General features: G+C 38.1%; 1 protein-coding gene across 3 annotated transcripts in view; it reads left to right on the forward strand.

The window, feature by feature from the left end:
* The first annotated feature begins 14,318 nt into the window (after positions 1-14,318).
* Positions 14,319-22,858, forward strand: part of LOC147052313 (zinc finger protein 516-like) — a 37,312-nt gene continuing 28,772 nt past the window's right edge. For all 3 annotated transcript variants that reach the window (XM_085918168.1, XM_085918169.1, XM_085918167.1), the window contains exon 1: positions 14,319-14,582. The gene's annotated coding sequence lies outside the window, so the exon portion shown is untranslated. The remainder of the gene's footprint in view (positions 14,583-22,858) is intronic.

Genomic DNA, 22,858 nt, shown 5'->3' on the forward strand with positions numbered 1-22,858 from the left:
TAGAGAAGTCATGTTATAATCAAGGTGCAGGGTGCAAGACTTCTGTGTTCAAATACCTATAAGGATCTGACCTATAAGGATAAATAAGGATCTGAAGAATAAAGACTTTAAAAAGCAAAGATTACAGTGAACCTAAAAATCTGTAAAATAATAATAATCAGCAGAGCCGGGTCTAGGCAGGGGCAAGAGGGGGCCTGGCCCCCTCAAATGTATGTTGTGTCCCCTCTGAATAAATCCCCCCAAATATATTATATTCCAAATGTTTTTATTATCTCATGCCTCTTTCCTCCCCTCCACTTCACTTCCCAATGTCTTGATTGCACCCTCAAATATATGAAGTTGTTTCGTGTGTGGTGTTCCTCTGCTCCATCTCGCATGCACTCACATAGATGTGGAAACATGTTTCAAAGGCAATTGAGCTAATTTGTTACAGTGATTGTTACAGTGTTCACTGTGGAAAACAGGAAACAAGACTTGTCACTACACTTTCCAATTATTTCAGACAAAAAAATGCTGTCCCTTGTATACAAAATCAGACATTTCCCCGTTATCTGTGCCCTGACCGATTCCTCTGCTTATTTTTAGCCATTTTATATTTATAACAAGAACAATGGTGTCAAAACATTTAGAACACCAACAAAGTAAGTGTTGATCATCTTCAACAGTCCACAGCCTCAGATCCTCAGGTGAGGCCCTGTTACAAAGTCAAAGGTCAACTAAAATTACCAGAGAGCATTTTTCATCATGGCACATTGGCTTTGAAGCAACCTGGCTGAAGATATAAGACAATAAAAATCGATAGGATCTCAATCACTCCCTCATCAATAAAAAATAAAAAATAAAATGTTGTTTAGGTTTCTACACTTGTTGGATGTTTTGGTTGTTTTTCTGCTCTATCAAAGCATTTCACTTCAAAAACACATTTATAAGAGTGATGCAGTATATTAATACAATTATTATGATTATGATTATTATCATTATCATTATCATAATTACTATTATTATTAATACTGTATTCGATCTAGTGAGGCTGCACGCTTCACGAGAAAGCTGCTATATGCAAAAATAGACTACAATAAAATGCTCTCATACAAGGTGACTTAAAAACAAAACAGGGACACTGGTTTTGTCGGATTGGGTGCTCAGAAGAAGATTATTGTTCCTGTTGGCACGTTTGATGTTGTGGTTTATTTCCCACATTTGCCAGCAGAGAGAGGCATTGAGTCATCTTTAGTCCAAGTATAACTTCAATAAATTAGTTAAAATCTGGTATTTACAAATATAAGATGTATTCAGAGGATTTATAACAAGCAAAAACAATAATAGCCTCTGGGTTATTCCATTTCACTCGCATGGTGTGTTTTAGCCAAATTCCCATGTTTGTTTGCTTATTGAAGACCTTTCAATAAGCCCTGTTGGGAAATTAAATACAAATTTGTTTTTGATGAGATATTAACCAACTGTTTGGACAAAACATTAGACAGTTTCCTTTTTTGTAGCTAACAAGGGGAAGTTTGTGGCTTGGTTTTCTGTGAACAAGTTAGTTGCTATGTGCAGTTTATTATGTGTTCTTGCCTGTCCCCTCAGTGCTATGCACCAAAGGCCTCAAATCTCATCTCTGAAATAAAACGTAAAAAAATTTGATCAAATTTTGTGGAATAACCAAATTGATGACATCATCCTTTCCTCTTCCTCAACTGTAAATTATTATCCTTCCCTGTTAACCTGCCTCTTCCCTCTTGACATATTCAGAATAAGATTAATCAATCAATGAAACTTTCACAAATGGGTTTCTCAGAAAAACTACATTAAAGCTTTGTCAAACAACATGCAAATTTCATGCACTGGAAACATGCGGTATATCAGACAGACTCATTTTTGCCAGCTTTTTTTCACACATAGGTCAGACTGTCAAAAAACGTTTGACAGCATGATATCTGCTGTATGAGTGGCTGGTGAATTTCAATAATTCCTCAATTGCATTATTTTCTTTCTTTGTTTGGATTATTTATTGCAATATTGATGACAGAGTCAAACAGACAGTCATGCTCTTCTCAAACAAAGAACAAATTCAGCCGTAACATTCTCCATTTAATCAGTACTCAACCGCTCTGTGAAATGCAATGACAAAGAGACAGGTAGCATCTCATCATGACCTCTGGAGTGACCTTGTTCACCAAGATTTCACATTCTGCCAATGTTTCCTCTCCCAGGTGTGGCATGATTTACCACTGCGTTGTCAAGAGTCCACACTCCAGCTCCACAAAACCAATCATTCCTTGGCATCATGAAAACAGCATGTGACAGCCGTGGTCACCATGGGTAGCTCCCCCTGTGACCATCCCCACAGGGGAGGAGCACTAAGGTAACGTGCATGGCAACATTCTCTGTCCTGCTGGGGTGTGTGAACACAAAGGACTGTAAGCCATTTCTAACAGAAAATCAATGAAATAAAATAGATTCGATTACGGTGATATGCAAACCACAGAACTGAACTGTATTCAGGTGAGTTGGTAGGTAGATAGGAATTGGGATGAATGGGTTGATGGATAGATCAGTGATTGTCAATGAGTGTGCTGGGGTACATTAGTGTTCTGTGAGAGTTCTTAAAGTGTTCCGTGGCAAATTATAAAATTTCACTTAAATGGCACAGAAATAATTCATAACAATGTATGTATTTTTGCTAATCTACCTATGCCAGTTACTTAGAGGTAGACAGAACAAATGAATGGTCTTGTAATAGATGGCAAAATGTATAGAATTGACGTGTATCCCCTTTTTGTGATGTTTTTGTCTGGTAGTGTGCTTTCATCAATAAAGGTTGGGAATCACTGGGATAGATAATAGGAGCCCATCAGGTGTTACTGCGGAGAATAGGTAATAGGCATTACACAAACAAAACTTTACAGCCAAGTCACACACATTAATGCAAAGGTGAGCTGCTGTAACATATAGCACAATAGCTGTGGGCTTGACAGATGAAATAATAATGCAGCACTGTTTTGTAATCAATAATGCATGACTGTCCATCTTCAGCGAAGGGAAAGCCCATCCAAATACCAAAGGCATGAGGACTCTTTTCATTTTATGCTACTGAAGGTCAGTGCATTCACATCTGTACTGTACTGTTTCCACACATAACTGAGAAAAAAATTGTACATTTTACTCATTTGAAGGATTGTGCACATTTGCATAATGAAAGGACACATAAGACATACTTAGCGAAGTATAATTTGTATAATTGGTGATACTGAAGTCTGTAACTTATAATGTAATTGCTATAAAAATAGGTCACTACTGATTGTTCGAATGATTATTTTTTTGTTATTATTATTAATAATAATATTTCAAATTATTGACCAATCTTAAGAGCTCTCCTTTTATGATGCAATGCTAATGGTTAAACAAACTTGTCATTTTGGAGGGGGCTCCTGAGAGGTGACTATTTTGCAAGTACAAGGTTTAACCCAAGTGATATTTTCTGTGAGTCCCTTAATGCACATACTACAAAAACAAGCACCAGATATCTCATCCACTCATTTCTACAGACACAGATGCAAGAAAAACAACAATTTTTTACATTATATTTGTGCAATTGCTGGCACAATATGCATCTGCAGTGCATACCTGTATGTGCAGGCTGTAAAAGCACGACAACTTCTGCAAGTATGATGCACAAGCATGCAGTCATTTTTCATCTACCACATGAACCCACATCCCCATGATTGCTCGGATCAATTAGATACTGTTGAAGGCTAATCCCAGAACTGCCACAGTGACTTCCTAATATTTTTTTCTCCTTCGTAAGTCCATATTTTTCCCACCCAAAACTAATTACAGGTAGAGATGTGCAGTTTGAGATGCAAAGCTTGGAGACGCTTTGATGGATGGTGAGCAGGGACTCAAAAACAGAGCAAACAGGTAATTAGCATGACAATGGGGATAAGGCCAAACAAAGACACAAGTGTGTTTGGGCTGCAGAAGTGGAGGTAGTGCAGATGTCTTCTCTGTGTGTTGCTGGGAGGGGGGACAAAAATACGGTAAATAAACAAGTAAGAAGCAAGTAATTAGTAAATAAGAAGATAGAAATGCTGAGGAAAGCCAAGATTATTTGGATTAAGTCAAAATTCCTATTCCTAAAACATTCCAAATAACTTGTTTACATGTGTGAGCAGACAGAGTTACTCCTGGATTTGAATATTTCTATGTAAATGGTGACGCACAGACACTGTGACACAAATAGACGTAATACCTTCGAGCATCAATAAAACATTATATTCATGTCACTCATAAGCAGACAGTTTATCGCTAGCTGCAAATGTTTTGGTATTATTGTTTACTTCTGCATTGTGTGCCGGAAATAGGCGCAGATGGTACTGGGGATTGAGCGGACACGTCTTCAGTCTTTCAGGTTCATAAAGGAATAAAAGTAATAAGACAAAAATGTCTCGTAAAACAGAGGTGTAATGTTGCATTTACATTATACAAAAAATAAATTGTAGTTCAAGTTGTAATTTTCATAATTTCTCTTCCTGAAACCAGTTATGCAAGGCAGACGCATTTTACAAACCAGAGAAAATTAATGCTATCTGCTAATCATGTTAACACGACATGTTTTGTTCCACATTTAAAAGGCTGAGAAATGCTGAGTGCACGCAACTCTCGTGTTAGTGTCACAAGCTCCAAATTCCAACTCTCAATTGAAAACACCATCACGTCTTCCCACGCTGTAAAAATTTTGGTGTTTGCTCAATGGGAAAGTTAGACAGAGCAATTTTTAGTTGATATCAAAGCATTTTAGTAGATGTTATGCATTTTAGCGACAGTGAAATGAAGAGAAAAAGTTTATACTTGAGTTTAGTGGAAGGGAAGGCATGTAAGAGCACAAGGTAGTTGGTGAAAAACAACAAACCTTAAGCAATGCGTACAGTTCACCACAAAGACTTAGTGGTGAGTCAACAGAAGAGTTTGGTGGTGGTTATTTATAACATAACATAACATAACATAACATAACATAACATAACAGCTACAATTTTTCAACAGGAATGTTACAAACTACAGACTACAAACAAATGCTGGCCAACTTACTGGCTTGTTGCATGTAGTGATTGTTGATACACAATGAATTTGTGCCAACTGAGATAAGTTATACTGGTCGGGCAACTATGCTTTCAGTTGGGCCGCAGGTTGAGTGAAAGCAAACAGCAGTATGAGCTAAGCCCTTTTTGATTCCTGCCATTTTTATCCTAAAACGCCTAAACGAAACACCCAAAGTAAATTTGAAGCTGTTCTTGAAACTATTTGGAGTATCCATATTTTAGTCTCTTTTTAAAGATGACACTTTGAATTTTTCTCCCCAACTGTCAGAATCTGTTTAAGTGCTACTGGCTGTGAGTAATGCAAGTTTGAATACACAAAAAGATGAATTTATTGTCTGCCAATGTATTATTTTAAAACATCTGCTTGGAAAATGAATGCAGCATTAACATGTAAATAAAAATGTATTCTCTGTCCACTACTGTTATTTGTCAAATGCAGATGCAAATGCAATGCAAATGCATGTGTGCGTGCGTGTATGTGCATGACAAATACAATGTTTTCTCAAATTTGTGGAGAATGTGTTGCGTCAGTCAGATGGTTGTGAGTTCTGGAGGAGGGCAGCAGAGCAAGTGAATGTTTTGCTCTCCGTTAAGCCTTCAAAGAAGACTATAATTAGGGCAAGAACAAAAGAAGCTGTAATGCGCAAGAATGTTGTTACAGTATAAAGGAAGGTAAGCATTTCAAAAGAATGTCAGTAATCTACTTGTACCTATATGTTATCAAGTGGCAAGTACAAAAAAAAGCACATTTCCTTATTGAACCCAAAGTTGAGTACCCTGAGTTGAAGGAGCATCGTCACGTTGCAGAGGCAGACATTTGGCCAATGACTAACTTGCACTTAGTGCATTATAACAAAATGTGTGTTACATGTTATGTAAATATTACAGGGAATGAAGAGGGGAGAACAAACTGTGAGTGACCCAAATAAGTTCCACACAAAAAATAAAATATTTTCATGTGGTGGTAAACGTTATAAATTAGTTCCCATCATGAATTATTGCGGAATGCAAAACATTCAGAATTGTTGTTGCGGTCATGACCTACACCTTAAAGTGGAATGCTGTAAATGTCAACTCTGTGCATAGTGAAATATGTTTCCAACTAAATACTAAGCATAAAACATACTGAAGGAATGGATCCGACAATACCTATATCTTCTTTGTCACCAAAATCCCAAACAACTAAACAGTGTGCAACCATGTCTGATGGCCTATCACATGGTTGAAATACACAGTAATTCCCAGTCTGTGAAGAAACGTTTCTATCTGATTAGTGTTGTGGACAAGAGTCCTTTGTTATGGGTTTCAGTCTAACGGCTTCACTGTTCTGGAATCACTTTGCAACCACAGAACTCCTTTCTTACCAGTAAACAGACACAGTGAATGTCATCAGCCATATCACAATGCAACAACTCCCCCAACTGAAACAGATAACACCATTCTATAGAGACAACCTTGTCACTGTTTCTTTGTTACAGTAAACATTTTATTTACGGATTGAGGATGTCCACAAATTAAAGAACACATTTTTACCAAGATGTATGTCCAGTTAGCACAATGCAGAAGAGTGTGAGATTTTCAAATGCTTTCAGTGGGGACGCTCTGGAATTTCCAATGCACATTTGTCATGCTTTTAAGTGATTTAAAAGTGAGAGGAATGGATGCATTGTGAGGGAGCTGGGACAAAGGTGGGGTGTTGAATGGCTGCCTATGTCCCCTGCCCGACCACTGCATAAAGATAAAGAAATATACTGTTGTGTGTCATCGTTGGTTTTAAATTATGAGATGTACCACAGCCACTTGCATTATTCCAGTGATAGATGAGAATGCAAAAGGTAAGGCTCGTGATGATCTTAATTCTTGTAAAAAAGTTGTTTGTAGCAATAACAGATGCATCATAAAACAGATTTAAAATAAGAGGATAACAGGGACCTATATCAAATACATACTTAATACTTCAATTCTGAGGTTTTCTAATTTAAAATAAAAAGAACAAGCGATTTCTTTGTTCACTTATTCACCCTATCAGAAACAAAAATTACTGTCAGAAGCACACCCACATTACCATAAATAAAGAAAGGAAAGAAAGAAAGCTGTAGGGCCTAGTGCAAATTTGAACCGATGAAAAAAACACATTGACTACTTTCCAGCCAGTTTCAGACAATTCTTTTATACTTTCATTCAGAGAGAGGTGTCTTATTTTAGTTGGGCAGCCACTGAACAAAGATATGTGGAAAGACAGTGCAAAAAGACAGAGGAAGAAGGAGGAGTTCAAAAATACCCATCCCCCTCTCTATGTGGGAAAATATGCAGCTTTGCCATCTATTATTGCTTCCTTCAAAGACCTTGCCTTTCAATTAAAATGACAGATTAAATTTCCTCACAATAGCTAAGACAATCTTAATTAGTAATATTGATTTTATGAATTGTGGTTTGGTTGTATGTTGTTGACATTTTTTTTTTTTTCTTGAGGCAACAGGTTTTATTTATGAACTGATATGCACGTATGTTTGGCCACTGACTAATTATGAACGTACACATAGAACACACTGCTTAGGTCTTCTTTCAAAAGAGCAGATTTTAATGTCAGCTGTTTTGATGCCTTCTCGGTTGAGTTTATTGTGTATGTATGTGTGCGTGCGTGCGTGCGTGCGTGCGTGCGTGCGTGCGTGCGTGCGTGCGTGCGTGCGTGTGTGTGTGTGTGTGTGTGTGTGTGTGTGTGCATGTGTGTTTAAAAATGGTTGGGGGTGGGTAGAATCTGATTATGCTGGTAGTGCTGTTCCCCCCCACCTCTTAACAGTTAAGACAGTCTAATTACAAAGTGGGTTTGAGCGCTTGGAACATTGCAAACAACAGCTGTCTATGGCATGAGTAGGAAAGTCAAACACACGGTAGAATGAACACAACACACGCTGATTATAAGATTGACACACACGATTTATGTGTTGTCTTGTTTTAATGTCAACTGGGGGGGGGGGGGGGAGCATTTCTAGTGGTAGAATTTGAAAGTAGAATGAAATATATTACCTTGAGGTGTGTGTATGTATTTACAAACAATTCTCAGATTTCATCCAAAGAATTTCGTACCAGATCGGTTGTGCCCCAGGTTAAAAACAGCGCCAATACCTTACAAGGTGTCAGTGTAAATTCAGCTACTGTGCGTCAAAGACAAAGGAAAGAAAGAAAGTGGGTTCATCGGTTTAAAACAAAGAACAGAACCTTAAACTGAATGAAGGGATTTTTAATGTTGGGACTATAACAGGAAAAGCTCTGTTCATTGAAATGATGATTTGGACAAAAGTAGCGATACTGTGCATTCAGTAAAGCAGGTGGACAAGCAGTAAGGCTTAAAGCTTATGATGGTTCATTTTTTTTTACCACAGTGTTGATGGTGAGAGAAATGAGTCGGAGTTATCTGAAAGAAAGAGTGAGTTAAGTATGTCAAACTCATTTTTGCCGCGGGCCACATTGTAGTCATAGTTTCTTTCGGAGGGCCATTATGACTGTCAACCTAAATAAATGTATGAACTCCTCATATGATATAATAGTGTAACCTACAAAACAAACTGACAAATAACTCATTGTCAAATCAGACTAATAAACTGTTCAAACATTTTAAAAATATGTATTTTAAAGGTGAAGACAATTTGATGCACAATTTGTCTTTGCAGGCCACATAAAATGATGTGGCGGGCCACATCTGGCCCCTGGGCCTTGAGTTTAACACACGTTCAGTAAAGTGATGAGACTTAATCTTGAAATCGGCCCTGTATTTAGTTTTAATGTAATTAGTGGTGAGGCTATGCCCCTCGGGCAGGATATGAATTAGAAGCGAAAGAAGAATTCAAGATAGAGCTAGATTAAGCGGTTCAAAGCTCCTCAGGCAGAAAGTTGTGATTGGTGAAGATTTTGATGAACTTGTTAGCGCCAACGTTTAAAGTAGAAATGGATGGAGCAATGCTTTGTTGATAGGGCGTTTTCTTCTACTTCTACTGTATTTCCGGTATATTTGGTCACTCTGCATGTCAGAATAATTTGTTCTGCCCAAAAGTGTTACGGATCAATATTTTTAGTGGCCATAAAAAAACAATGTATCCGATTACAAATTCAAACTCCATTCAAAAGGTCTCAATAGAAACAGATCATCTCATTCTCATTCAGTTTGCTCCACATGATGTGGTCAAACCCAGTGAGGAAATGCTATGCTTCACTTCGACCAATTCGAGTAATAGCACTTCACTTTAAACACTAATACGAGTTAATTCCTTTTGTGGCAAGGAGCTTCACAGATAGGCAAACAAAAGATAATCAATATTATATGGTGCATAGCCTCAGCAGCTTCCCCAGCATTCTCATCATATGCCTCTGAGCAGTTGTCTGTCAGAAAATTCAATGTCAGACACAATGTCAGACAGGCAACATGTTCAGGGCACAGAGTTAATTATGACACCATCATTCATGACAGAAAAACACGCTCCTCTAATATGGGACCATCAACGCAAAGAATCATTGCATGCCCTTGCCTCACATAAGAAGATTAAATACAGTTCTGACATTCAATATGGAATTACATTTAATATTCTCTTGTGTAATATTTGGTGCGTTTTGTTGTAACCCTAAGTCTTGTTTTTAATTTCAAAGGTTTCCAAGGCCTCTCAGTGTAACCCTATATTTGTGGCCTATGAATGTACACAATAATTACTCTAGCTTTTTTTGCCCTTCATCATATACACACACTCTCTTTGAAATGTGAGGACAGACACACAGAGTCTTTCCTGTATGTGATGTACAGTACCAGGCTAGGGTGTATTTTTTACTTGCCTTGTGACAGCTGTATGTGAAAGGGTCATTGTCACCAGTAAAACAAATCACGTCTGTCAAGGTTAAACTACAGCTAATTTCCTATTTTTCTATGAATAAACATCACATTCTTATTTGAACTGAAAAGGTATAATACACCTATGGAATGACATTTGATAAGAAAATTCCACTTGTGTGTGTGTGTGTGTGTGTGTGTGTGTGTGTGTGTGTGTGTGTGTGTGTGTGTGTGTGTGTGTGTGTGTGTGTTCAAGTGGCTGTTATTGCCTCCTCCTTGAACCCATATTGCGTTTGCATTATATTTAAAGATGAGAGGATTGAATAGCTGTCTGAGTTGTTTCCACATCCTGTGTATTGAATATGATTTGTGGCTGCATATTATCACACTTAATACTACATCTCTCAATAGAGTAAATGTGTGTGCGTGCATGCATGTGTATGCACGTGTCACACTGTGTGTGTGTGTTTGTGGTGATAATTCTGCTGAGATGCAGACAGAGAGTAGGGGAGGGGTTGGAGGGGGTGAAGGAGGAAGAGGAGGACTGAAGACGGTGTCAGCGCTGCAGTATGATCCTGTATCTGCCTCCTGCAGTCACAGCTATTTAAAATGCACTGCCATAGATACACACAAACTCTCTCTCTTGCACTCTCTCTTTCTCCCCCCCCCCCCCCCCCCTCCTCTCCCTCATGTACACAGACAGAGGCGCACGCACACACATGGACAGACAGGAAATGGCCTCAATCACTATAGAACACAGCCCCAGTTTTTTTCATTCCAGATGGGATTATGATGTTATTATTGCACGATGACGCCACCTAACTATATTAACAACAGAGCACAACCTGGGACATTTCAATCATTCACCTTCCCTTGAAACCTCGAAGACTTTTCATCAACCCCTCCCTGCATCACACATTGTACACACCCTGGAATAATACCAGAATTAAACAATCCACCTTTGTCCTTCCTGCTGCTGTTGAATTAGCTATTATCAGCATGGTGTGATTATGTTTGCACAGTGATGTATTGTCAACATGTATGCATCTGACTTGGTGAAGATTCAGTGCTACAACAACTTTTCTGGCGGATCAGATGTTTTTCTGCAGGTGGAGGCTGTGGCCCATCCGAGAGCTTGGCACAGCTAAAATAGCATGAATAGACTGATGATCGCTCGTGTGGGTGGATACGCCCTCACTTCCCCTCCCCACCCAACGGAATGTGATAAGATGGAAAAGGAAAGGTGGACAAAGACTAGAGATGGGAAGAGGCTAAAAATAAGAGGAATGTGAGCATTTTAAAAAGATGAGGGCCAAGAAATGGACAACTATCTGAAGATTTGAAAAACATCATATCAACATGATTAAGAAAGAGAGCAACAATTTGAAGACATATTGGAATTCTCAAGGATGAAAAAAAGTACAACAAAAAACAAAAACTGTGAATTTCCCTGAATTAACACTTTATGCAAGTCTCATTTTATTCTTTTCAAACTGATTCTGTCCAGATCAACCACACTAAAAAGACACACGACAGCAGAGTCCAAAAGGAGGTGTTATGATTTTTCGTGTTCAAAGGTAATATGATATCCTATAAATATTGAATGCAGTATGCCGTGATGTGGGCTGTCCTAAACACTATACAGAGCAAACATACTGCATGCATGCACTCATGGTCTGCGTGAGCAGCAAAGTGCATGCCCCCCCCCCACCCGGTTTCCACAATCTTATCATCTCCCTGAGGTATCAACATGAGGGCTTGTCTTGCACTCCTTTGCCAGCTCACAATTAGCCTGTAATTTCTAATGCACTACAAGCTAATTGAACACAAGGGGCTGAAGGTGTCAGTCACCGTTAAATGCTTGTCACAGCGACGTAGCTCACCACTAACTTACAAAATATGATATTGGTGAAACCATTTGGAAATTTTCAAATTGACTAAAAATGTGTCATTAATAAAGATGTATTGTGTGTGAGCTTGATTCTGCCGTATCACCTATCATAAAGAGCTGTGCTTTGCTCTGAGTACATTTTGTGATTCAAATGTGCACTCGTTAATAATAATAATAATTCATATAGCACTTTTTTGGACACTCAAAAACCCTTTAGTGGGGGTTAATACGGCAGCACGCATTATTATGCTGGATTGTGCAGGGAGATTTCTAAAGATTTCCCCTGACCATGTGCTTATGTCTGCAATGCATGCAAAAGCAGCTTGGTGCAAACGCATGGATATATTTTAAATCTATGCTTCCATTGCAGTGACAAGTGCTCAGGGAGGATTTTCAAACTTCTATCCTCCTTCTATAAAGGTGAGGGGTCACTGGTGTATGTTTCCAAAAACACTACGAGCGACCAGCAGACAAAAGGGCATTTGCAAACGACAGAGAAGCTTTTTGCTGATTGAATCCAAAGGAACCAGAGAGAGGACACCTTGGTGTATAATGTGCCTGACATTCATACAGACTGGGAAGCATGAGAGAGAGAGCGAGAGAGCTCAGGAGCAAGGAAGTACAGTATCTGAATCATGAAGCATACTGCAAGGCGAGAGAAAGATCTGGTGACTATTGACTGTGCTGTGTGGTTGTTTCCTCCTGTGAGTCATTGTAGATCATTAACAATAGGACAATGTTGACCAATATTGTAGAATAGGTGTAAATGGAAGGACATTCCATACATACATGTGTGGGTGTGTACTTGTATTAGCACGTCATAACTGTGTGTGTGCACTCACTCAAACACACGGATATACACACACACACACACACACACACACACACACACACACACACACACACACACACACGTATATATATATATATATATCATATACCAATTTCGAGTATGCCTGATTGATTTAATGTTATCCTCATTGAAACAATAGCTATTTTTCACATTTTTAAGTGTTTTGAATGGTAGTTTAAGTCGTGTCTCCAAAGTCACTAACGGCAGTTAGAAATGTCTCTCTCTCTCTCTCTCTCTCTCTCTCTCTGTCTGTCTCTCTCTCTCTCTCTCTCTCTCTCTCTCTCTCTCTCTCTCTCTCTCTCTCTCTCTCTCTCTCTCTCTCTCTCTCTCTCTCTCTCTCTCTCTCTCTCTCCCTCTCTCTCTCTCTCACTCCCTTTTTCTAGCTCTTGCTCTCTAACTTTCATTGCACAAATGCTGAGTCAACAGGGCTTTGTGCAGAATGCCCCTAACATTGTGGAGTGGCAGTTATTACCAATGACCATAATACAGACACACTGGAGAACACAATACCTGTTTGAATGCGTGGGAAGGCAATGTTTTTGTTTTTTCTCATTCAGGTGAATCTGTTTCCACATTTATCACAGTTATCTTCCTTGTTTCTCCAGAAATTCCAGTCTTCCGAGGAAGTTAACCCCTTTTCTGCCTGTTTCTCATGAGGCTCAAGGGAAACATGACCTAATTAACCACCTCACTTTAGTTATTTTTGGTAGGTTATCTTACAAGAAATTTCCAAGGTGATCCCCAGTACAAAGTATATCAGACCTGCAACAAGAGGAGGGCTTACTGTAAAAAAAAGACTAGCTATTAGATAAGTTTTGTTTTCCAAAACAGCGGTCCACAGCATTTTTGCAAGTGTATAAAAGTCATCAAGTCATCACAAAAATCACGAAAAATCCATAGAACGCCGCACCGGACGACAACCCGCGGGGTTCAAAACTTGAGCAAAAAGTAGCGGCTTATAGTCTAGAAATTACGGTAATTTAAATTAAAAGAGCTGTTAAATTGCAGCGCGTAGTAGTTGAAGGTATAATGGACTCAATGAGCCTTTGCAATTTGCGCTAAACTGAAACCAGCTTTTTGTTCACATTAATCATAACTTTAATGTTAGAAATAAACATAACTAATTACTTGACAACTTTTAGTGTGTCATTGTGCACGACTGTTTACTATGTGGACAAACTTTATGGTGTTCTCCATTATAGAGTTAAGTCTCGCTCAGGACTCCTTTCTGCCGTATGTGATACATTCATGGACAAACTCCAAGCTCCGAAATTTCCTACTTAATTGACAACGGATCATGCACGGCAAATGATTCATCACAAGGCCAAGTGTAGTTGAAAATGTATTGTCTAAAAACGGACGAGACAGCTGTATGCATAAGAAGATGAAGCATGGATGGCCGAGAACATGGATATCAGTCATGGTCCAAGTCTCCCATGGTGTGTCCCTTAGCACAGAGAGAACGGATGAAACACAAATCTTGCATAAAGTAATGTCGAGCACAATGTTAATAATGGTCCAATTGCCAAGTTTGCAATTCATTGCGGACAGCTACAAACAACGACATCATCGACACTTGTGCTGCATATACGGCTTCTGTTCTTCAAGAAAGTAAACTTTCCACAGTGTCAGTGAAGGCAGCACCGGTGAAACGACAGAGACTAGAGACACTCACTGAGTAGAGTGAGAGAGGAACCTGTACTCTTCCACAACATAAGGAGACGGGAATACACAAGAGATATTAATTATTTTTTGCACGATTTCTGCAAAGTGGACTGTCAATGCCTTCAAAGGAAGACGCATAATATTCTGATCCCTGTTTTCCTTGGATGGATCTGGACTCTTGACAGCCTATGCTTTTTTTGGAGCGGTGCACCGGTCTTTTTGTGTGTGCGTATTGGGGCTTCAACGGTGTTTCAACTGGTAAGGAAGTGAATGCAGACATTTATTTGTTATTTGATGTGATGTGTTTGCTCTCTGCTGCCGTTAGAGTAGCATGGATGAGTAAGCCTCCTTTAAATAAGTCATTTCCCATAAGAGTGAGAAAAAAAAGTGCATTTACTATAAATCCAGATAAAGGGTCATTCTGAGGAATGCTTGAACGGCAGAAAACTGGAACCCCTCCGGACTAGAGCAAACAATCCGTTTGACGTATGTACAAGATTGGTAAGATTAAGTTACTATATTTTGGGACCGACTAACACAGAGCAAACACATTAGGTCAAGTTAAAAATAAATCCAAAGGTCTTAATAACTGTTATTTAACGATAAAACATAAATCTTTATCCAGCCATCCTCCCCTGAGGGCAGACTTATCACAATAGTTATGTAAAACATTGTTAGTAAGGGAGTGCGCGAGAGAGCGTGCGCATGGATGTGCTCGTGCGCGTGCATAGATGCCAAAGCAGGCTCACTGGATGTTTTACAATTTATCTAGCAGAAATAATCAAGACTCAAGGCGTGTCCAATTTTCATGTTGCTGGAGTTTTTGTTGAATAGTAGGTTTTGTGACACACGCACGTACTTGCGCGCACGCACGTACTTGCGCGCACGCACGTACTTGCGCGCACGCACGTACTTGCGCGCACGCACGCACTTGTGCGCACGCACGCACGCACGCACACATTTACACGCACTCAAAACCAAAACTGCATACTGTCACTTATCTCAGGTTTAAGCATGTTTATTTACAATCGTCTCTGGTATGCCGAACAACTCAAACAACCTTCTGCATGTCTGTATTTATTTGTGATCTCCTTTATCTGCACTTGATGTGATAGAGGTAGGCCTATTTATTTCCTTCACTGTAAAGAGAAAGAAAAAGAGAAAAGGAGGACGGAGAATGTAGATAGGATCACCTCACACGCTATTCGATATTTTTTTCTTCCATCGACAGCCAGCTGCTCTCACTGTGTAATCACATAAAAAAACAGCCGCACGACACACCAGTAATTTATGATTTATCGTAACCAAGGTGACTGAGTCAATGACAGTCATGACAGTGGTCATGGTTAGTCACCAAAGCTATATGGAAAATGTGAAGAAGGTCTAGATTGAAATCTTTTAGATCCTTACATGCGATTCAGTTAAAAGAGAAAACATGCAACAAAAAAACAACAACAACAACAGTGTCTTCCTGCATTGAGGTTTTCCAAGGTGTCTCCATAACAGTGCTTGTGAAGCATTGTGCAAATGAGAGACAGTAGAGTGGGATTCACCAACTATCTTCCTGGACAGTCACGTTGGAGGCTTGAGGCGCAAATAAAAATGAAATAAAAATAACATTTTGGAAAAACAGTCTTGTGTACTTACAAATTGAGTAATGAATAAAACCACTGTAGCCTTTTGTAATGAATTATTTTTGATTTGATGTTTCAAGTAGGGCTGAGTCTGATATATGAAAAAAACAACCAATTACCGATTAGTCGGCCTATAAATTTTAAGAATATGTACAGAATATATTAACATTTATTTGTCACTTCCAACAAATATATGAATTAAAGACATTTGACTGTTTTGCAATACATTGCCCTTCAGTATATGTTTGTTTTTTAAACAGAGAAATTTAGGGACAAAAAATTGCAAACAAAATGCAAATAAAAACATTTGGCAAATGTGCGCATGTACTGTTTTACGTATGAGAGACTAAGAGAATATTTGGACAAAAGACAATGTTGATGATTCTTTTAAAGCGCTATAATCAGCAGATTTAATCTTCTGAAGGATTAATTGGTCAAAAGACCCTATTTGTGTCATATTCCGGTTTGTCCATGTAACTGTTTGGCTTTTCTTAGTAGCTTATGTGCTTCGCATCCCATATGCGTATCATTAACCTTCAAACTCTGTTATGACTGTAAGTTTTCCAATTGATTTTTGTAAAGTTACTCTTAATACTCTCACCCCACTCACTCACACACAAACACATTATGTCTCTGTATTTATTTTGTGGAAAGTTTCTTACAGAAGTTAATATTGTGCAAGAGTGTTTTACTCATGTGTCAAGAAACAATGAGGACAAGGCAGGGCTTTGTGATGGTAGAAATGCATGTTTAACCCATGTGAATGAATGAAGCCTCACATTCCACAGCAGCAGCCCCTTTGCTAAATGGCAGCACAAACTGCTGTTTTCATTACTTATTACTACCCCCTGCCTTCATCAGTAAGGACACAGTAGGTAAATACCTTTGAAGATCTTGACCCTATCAAGACATCAAAATAGCTGTATGTATATGGTAATATTAACATGATTACTCCTCCTGCCCAAAACACAACATGTGCCTGGTAACCATTGCATTTTACACCTCACACATACCCAATCACATGCAACCCCCCCTACCCACTTCATCGGCTTATATACAGTCTTGTAAAAAGGACCTAAAAGTAATACTTGATCAAAGTACAGGTATTTATTTTAACTGAAAAATACTTTTTTGACCTTGTGGAATACAACTTAAGGAATGTGCTTAAGTATCAAAAGTATTAGTATCAAGTCTTAAATAAGTTAAGTATCAGTCGTGTTATTATGTTAAATATAACTAAATTGCTCTTTTTTTTAAGCGAGCAGTAGTACACATTTTAAAGAGTTTCTGATTACCTGCGTCTCATTTTCACAACCTCCTTTTTAAGGTATGACCACCACATCAGTAAAGGCAGGACTATTCTTCTGCTTTGTAGTCCTCTTTTTAGGCGTTATAACAACAAAGAATTTCTTCACGTTTTATTATGAAGTATCGAGTAACTAAGATTATGATAAATGTGATGGAATAAAATATATCATTTTGTATACATACTTTAAATATTAGTGTATTTTTTATGTAGGCCATATAGTGGAATAGAAGATGCCAAAAATATAAACCTGTCAGCCAACACTGCCATTCTTTGTTGTTCAAGAAAAAAGGTGAAAAATAGTTAATAAATGTCCTCAAAGAATACAATCAAATAATGTGTAATATCATTTTACACAAAGCTTGCATCTCCCATCTAATTTATGCACAAAACCATTGTGTAAATGTTGGGTGGTTTCAAACTGACGCATCAATGGATTTGCTAAAAAAAAAAAAAAACTACAACCTTTATCTGACTTTCTCCATTGATCATTTTCTCAATTGAAATTCACTTTGCGACACTTCAGTTCATCACCAACTCTAGGAAAATATACACTCCATAACTCTCTCAACTCAGTATTGATACAAGATCTGCTGTCTATTTTGCAGTGATGGCATCGATCCTTTGCCGCTTGGTGGGGTTTTTCATTCTTAAAGGGCAATCTCACTGTGTTAGCCTAGAAACGCTAAGACTCTGGATTAAATAATAAAAGAGCCCTCCGTGGGAAACACTGTTTAATCTCATGGAATGAAATTTTCATGCATCTATCTTTCAACTTGTGATATATGTTCTGTATACTGTAGTGTTTTCATACATCATCCCGAGTTGGCAAATTTTGGATACTGCAGTAACAGGTGGACAGTTAATCTCTTTATTTGGGTCACTTCTGTATCCCCCTCTTCTCATAAGGATCAATGCAGTCAAGTTATTCAGGTAGTACACTGTAAAGCCACTTTGCTGTCTAAATTAGAGTCCAAGACATTAATATAGTGATTAGAGGTTTATTATAGCAGAGGGTTTGGAGTTGTTGGATGGGAGGGGAGGTGCCACTGTGGGGATTCAGGCACAAGCACATTTTAATCTTCGCCCTTGCTGGCAGGGAGGGGAGAGAGGAATGTGTTGTGTTGGTCTCAACTGTTGATAATACTACTATTGTTTAGTCAGTGTGGCCAAAAGTTGAACATTTGCACTGGAATTATCTTAAATAGTTGGGCAAGGAATCCACTGATATGAAACAATGAGTTGGCTCAATTTAGTCATACTGCCTGCAAAAGGTAATAGTTCATATTCCTAGCATTGTTTTTTTTTTTAAATATAACAATTATCTGGGGAAATTAATGTAGGCTTTAGAAGGTATAACAGGAGAATTCCCAAAGGGATTGATGGTCAACAAAAACAGCTACATGTGAGAGAATAATAGGATTTCCTGTACAGATAGAACAACAATGCATATGGAAAACAATGTTGCTTTCTTTGAAAGTGTCTAATTACAAAATAGATTAGAGATCTAAGGTTGTAAACAATGGATTTGGGCAAACCTAATTGTAGTTCAGGGTAGTAGTATCCTCTAAGAAGTCACAATAATAATACAACTGGAGAGGTTTCTATTGCATACTATTTTTTGTTTGTTTTATTTTAAAGGGAAGGAACCAGTTTTTGATGCAATTACTATTGGTTAACAGAGATGACTCAATAAAACAAAGGAAAAAATATATAACAGTGTTCTTTATTCATTACCAAATGTGTTTTGGCAATTATATTTCTGTCCTTTGTCTAAAAGGCTCCATTATCCTATCAGCGTTATCCACATTCCCAGTTGTGTAACCTTATTAATCACATGCAAAACAATGAACTACAGCATCACAATACAGGGCCACATTCTCAAAGTATGGTTTAGGTCAATGTGTGACTGTTAAATGGTTGAGGCCAAAAAATAGCATATGTATGTATGATTTTGACAAAACCACTCATTGTTGATTTTTATTGAGTATGAGCAGAGCATTAATTACTAAGAATCAAATCAATGAATCTGGCCTATTAGTGTTGATAACTCCATTGATCCAATTTTAGTTTCAAACAGTGCAAAATAATGATGCAACAGATGTATCAGCAATTTGCTATTAGATTACTTAATGGTCATACTTTTATTGGTGTGTCTCATGACAGAGGTGTTTAATGTGAGCAATGCTCATTTGACATGCTGATGTTTTCCCCAGTCATCTGCTCCTTCGCATGGGTATGAATTTGACATTGTTACTGTTTGAATACTTCTCCACTCTACAAATAACCGCACTGGAATAACTTGCCCGGCTAGTGCACTATTTCCACTCCTGTGATAAAGGCTATGATTAAGGTCACGTCACACTGTCCATGTCTTTAACTTGCTGTGGCGGAGACCGTTATCAAACAGAAGCTGTATCTTAATGAGCGGCTAATCATCTTTTGATAATTGCCAAGTATCAACCCCATTTATCAGTGTTCGGACAGCTACAAAGGATGTGGTTTCAATGTGTTGCAATCAGATTTAGACCTCTTACTGGGTCGTAAAAAATAACATTTTAAAAAGAGAACAATCTTACATGCCAAATTAAGCCATCAAGCTTTTAGTATTATCCAGTTTGCATTATCCATCGCTAACACTTTTTTTCCTGTCATATCCGTTCGTAAACATCCAGTAAAATAGCAATTGTGACCACAGCGCAGCCATTTGAATCTTAAGGAGCAATTAAGTGTACTAATCAGTTTTAGTTGACATAGAGATCATAGATCTGCCTGCATCTATGACCAGCGCATGTCATTGTTGGTGGTGATTGCTGCAGGATTAAAGAAGAGACGTAGATTTAGCTGGGAAAGAACCACGCGGCTGTGATCAGGGATTGAACAAGAGAGAGCGCGAGAGAGTGAGACAGACAGACAGACAGACAGACAGACAGACAGAGAAAACGGGAGAGCGGCTAGGGGAATGAACAGCGCCCCTCATCTAGTCCAGATGTCACTGAAGTAGACTTCTACAATTGTCAATTCACTCATTCGAATTATATTATTTAAATCCTGTATTGCGTTACCTGAAGAAAATAAATCTGAACCCCAGTATGTTCGCGAGTATGTATGCATGTATTTCCATTAAAACTACCTCTCACAATGTTTTTGGTAAAATCGGTTAGCAAGTATATACTTCTTTTATCAAATGTATTATATTCAAAATTATGGCCACTAAATCAACATTAAAGTTATAATCACTTGATATCTTTAGAACCTGTGGTCAGACAGATAAATGACATATTTTCCCATTATATATTTTTTCCTGTTGAGTAAGTGGGGGCAAATGAGTTCATATATTTAGAAGGAGTGACAGTGGGTCTTCTTTGGGATATGACATGGGACCTAAACTTAATCCAAACACACAGCAGCCTGGAGGGCATTAAGGGTGAGTGGGGGTTGGAGGAACAGATTCTTAAGCAGAGAGCCTCCCTCTTGTGAGCATCTGCTGCTTTGTTGTAGTTGATAAACACGCTCCACATGTTTTAAACAGCCAATAATTGTCTATAGTCAAGATAAACAAATGAGGGTTCCCCTATATTTTTTTTATTCTATAAATAGCATATTGTATGCGATGATTATGCAGTAAATATTTATGAAGTTGTCACTGCCCATTTCATAGCAGTTTTAGAGAGTTTGCATTGCTTTTATGCCTCACTGTTTACTATAAACTTCATAGATGCATACAGGTGAGATACAATGTTGGCAAAAGAGGAAGTAGTAATACTGTAATTTAGAAAAGGTCGAAAGAGACTATTATGACATTGCGCTTGAATAACGCACACACATAGACACTGATGTTCTCGTCCAACTGCTAAATATGTTGTGTCTTTGAACATCCAGCCATCTGTCCTTTCATCGATGTATCCATTTTCTGAGCTGTTTATCGTCACTACGATTGCATGTGTGCTGAAGCCTATCCAAGCTGATTTAAAACTCACAAGACAACCTGATTCAATTTGGCAATTGTTTTAACTGTTCAATTTGGAAACTGTTGAGCACCATAAGAATACATATAGCATGAGAAGGAAAATTGTTCAAAGCGATGTGGTTTTCAGGCTTGTTAATTATTAACTACTGGGCCAACAATTGTGGACAATATGGTGCACAACCGTGGACTCCAAACATTTTTATTTGAGGAGCGCATACAGAATATTTTTAAAATGTATTAATTAAACACACTGAGGTAAAAAAAATCAAGCATTTATTGTTTCTATTTTCTATTTTTATAAACAGCTACGTCACAATTTTCTGTTACAGCCGATAAGGCAAATAGTTTAGATTTCCAAGATTATGGTGTGGTCTCAGTCCTGTATGCGACCAAATCCTATCTCAACATTCAGAACCACAACACGAGAAAATTGTTGCAAGTGGATCATCTTTAAAACAGTTACTTGATAATTATCAATGTTCATAAATCAGACCTTGCTACAGAAAAGAGTGGAAGGAACCATTTTTGTTTCTAAAATTAAATCATTTTTATTAACTTAATTATCATAATTATTTTAGTTGTAAATAGTTTTTTCCTTGTATATCTTGTAAAACTACAATATATCTATCTATTAGTCTATATCTATCAATGTATTAGTAGTAGTGGGATCTATGTTTTTACACCCTCCTTTCTTCCTCTGCCCACCTCTAGACTTTTTTTTAAACTAGCCTTTTATTGAAAAATGGATGGTGGGCCGCAAATGGCCCCGGGCCATACTTTGGACAAGTTGAGGGAACAATATGCATCATGCTTCCCTTCTAGCTACAACCTGACTAAAAGTAGTCACTGCAAAATAAAAACCCAACTACTATATTATTTGAGGACACAAGCCAGAGTGTGTTCAAGACCTTGCTGGGAAGTTTTCTAGACCAGATATTATTATTGCATTATAGTTAAAGAATGTCTTGACAGTACCTATTCATATGGATGTGTGCTGCATGCTCACAGACTTCGACAACAACTATATCTACTTCTACTATAATGTCATCATTACTTAAATACAAAAAACACTTCGAATCAACAGAAAACACACACACACTCTCTCCTCCCCAAATCCTTCAGTTAACTGTCTTTTTTTTTTTGGGGGGGGGGGGGCGAGTAAGAAGGTGGCTGCAGTGCAGACTGAAGGCCAATGATTTTGCCTGTCTAACTAACTTAGGGAAACAAGCTGGAAATGTCTCCAGGCTATTGCAGCTAATCATTCAGTCCACAGAAGAACTAATCGTTAGCCCTCGATGTCAGTCTAACCTTGCCATGCTTTTTAGTGAATGTGTGAATGCATGATTGCATCTGTATATGGGAGAGCATGTGAACAAAAACTGGACCTCATCCAGCCATTCCATTGTATGGGGGAAAAAAAAAAAACAGCTATTGCCGATTATTGAATAATCTAGAGATGCTTGACTGTGCAATTGTATGAATAAGACAATACATGTGCCAAAAATAGTTTATACTCGAGGTTGAGTTTTAATTGAAGTAGTTTGAAATGGAATGTTCGTGCATGTCTCACTGGTTTCACCTGTCTTGTCATTGGTCTCTTAAATCAGTTTTCCGACCACTCGTG

Source organism: Syngnathus leptorhynchus, chromosome 8, assembly GCF_054491065.1.
Source record: "Syngnathus leptorhynchus isolate UIUO chromosome 8, UIUO_Slep, whole genome shotgun sequence".
Lineage (NCBI taxonomy): Eukaryota > Metazoa > Chordata > Actinopteri > Syngnathiformes > Syngnathidae > Syngnathus > Syngnathus leptorhynchus.